Source organism: Procambarus clarkii, chromosome 9 (genome assembly GCF_040958095.1).
Source record: "Procambarus clarkii isolate CNS0578487 chromosome 9, FALCON_Pclarkii_2.0, whole genome shotgun sequence".
Lineage (NCBI taxonomy): Eukaryota > Metazoa > Arthropoda > Malacostraca > Decapoda > Cambaridae > Procambarus > Procambarus clarkii.
The window spans coordinates 36,477,710-36,480,286 of NC_091158.1; positions in this window are offsets into that span (position 1 = coordinate 36,477,710).

Here is a 2,577-nt window from a genome sequence, read left to right on the forward strand (position 1 = left end):
TTAACATTAATGGCCATAAATGATAGATAAATGGGTTTCGGTAGAACACTTAACTTGAATTTGTTGACAGCGTGTTGATAATGGTACACCTTTGGTTTCCATAACACTTCGTCCAAGTAAAATTAACAGGAGCCGTATTTGCTCCCGTGAGCCTCTGGTCTCAGTACAAACAATGCCTGCCTGACCACTCCCCACTACTGACACTACTGGCCTACATTGTCCAGATGACAGTAAGTGATAGAAGGGTCACATTTACTCTACTTTAATACTGATAATTAAGTTAATTTATATGAGATGTTTTTATGATGGTAAAGTCCAAAGACTAATGTATTTAAGAATAATTCCCATCATAATAGGTGGAGAATTTATAATAGTTTATACAACGGCAGTTTTATATAAACTTGTTTATACAACATAGCAATTATTATCTGTCTGTATGATATTATTATTAAATGGTGTCGGATTTTCCGACATGAATAGATACAATATATCTGTTTTCGAAGGATCAAGAATTGAATGGGAAAAAACATTTATTTTAAATCACAATTGTATGAATGTAAAATGGGACTAATGGATAAATTCTGCATCATGTAAATGGACATTTTTTTTTTAGATATATACAAGAGTTGTTAGCATTCTTGTACAGCCACTAGTAAGCTTAGCGTTTCGGGCAAGTTCTTAATCCTATGGTCCCTGGAATACGACCCCCACGAAGAATCTTTTTACAATCACGTACCCATTTTACTGTTGAGTTAAAGAGAGGCTACAGTTAAGGATTTGCGCCCAGTAAATCCAGGATACGAACCCATGACAAAGCTCTCGCAGAATGCCCGGTGAGTGTCTTACCACTACACCACAGAGAGACTTTCAAACCATAATTCTCAGCATTCCCAAGTCTCAGCGTTATTTTTTCAGGGTGGTTAGTCCAATAAAATAATTCATAGTTTGAAAATGAAGAGGCTACACGCATTATTGTGTTGAAGACTATACATTCCTGTAAGGGGAACGACAAGTGAGTTTATTGCTTAACGTTATCATTTCAACAGGGAATTTCCATCAGCACACTGGATTTGAATTTTAGATTAGTTAAGGTCTGTGCTAATTGCACAATGAAGTTATGTAGACATACAAGTGTGAACGGAACACTACCAGTGTTTAGTTGATGTTATGCTATGTAGCCAGCCTTTGAGTAAGATTATATAATTATACATGAATAAATGGATCCAGATATAACATGAATAATGTTATACTCATCTGACAACGGGTGTGACTCAGACTGCAGGTTAGAGTAAGTTGAACTTAATTAAAGATTTCTGTGAGGTCTTAAACTCAAACTTCAAGACTTAGTCAGGCAAATAGGACTGTTTGTGCCAGTATTTGGTAATGATTATAAATTGTCAGGTGGAGAGCATTGTAGTTACATATAGTATATCAAGTTGATATTAGGAAGAGAGGCAAGGTATTCAGTCAATCCCTCATATACCGACCCAATAACAAGGATATAAGCAGCCATATGATGGAGATGAAAGGCTGCTAGCGGCTCCAGCCCGTTCTCCCAAACATTCCCAACGTACTAAACTGATGTACTAAATTGCCTGAAAGTAACCTACACGAGGACCCACTAACAGAAAACAGATCACGAAAATTTTGCAAACCGCCACGATTTATAGTACTTCTTATTTTGGCCAAAGGGAATTTACATGTTAAAATACGGTGTACTATTCAGGAAAATAGGTTGCTCGCTGTTCACCACTTCGTTACTGATACAATAGATTGTATTCTTAACACTTTCTATGTTTACACTCTTACCTGTGCTCAGACGTATTAATAATTATCTTGATAACATCATTCTTTATAGTGTGATGATGAATTAATATGTACAATATTGTGATTATTGTGCAACATGGAATTATGTCAAATGTGGAAAGATAACACTGTTTACCATTTCAAATAATACAAATCGTCTCTGTCGTGATTCAGTTGTTGAATTTATTTGATTAACTAGGCTATCGTTCTGGCATTAAAATATCATAATTCAAGATATTGTATAGTGTTGATAGTATTTACTGGTAAAGCTTACTCTAGCTGGTATTTCTCCCTGCCATGTGGAGAAACTTTCCCTCCTTTGAAACTTCTAAAGAGAGTTTATAAGATTTTTGTAACATGCAGTTTCACAGATTTTTATTTAAAATGGAATTTCTATTACTTTATAGAAAACAGTGGAAATATTTTCATCTTATATTATAACCCACTTATTGAATACCTAGCCCTAATACAATCATTTAACCTACAGGTAAAAAAATTACTTAATTGTTGGATTAGTTGCCAAGCAGTACATCTTCAGCGTCTACTACATCTATAGACCAACTGATTTTTTAACTCTGGGAGACAGTCAAGCTGCTGGCTTTCTCACTCGGTGTTGCCAAGTATAATTTAACAGACACGTGTAGCTAAAAATAACAGGAAACATAACATATATTATGTATATATATTAACAAAGAAACATCTCCAGGTATATATTATATTTCCACCCTCGAAAACCCCGTTACAAAGTAAAATATGTCTGAAATCAGTAAT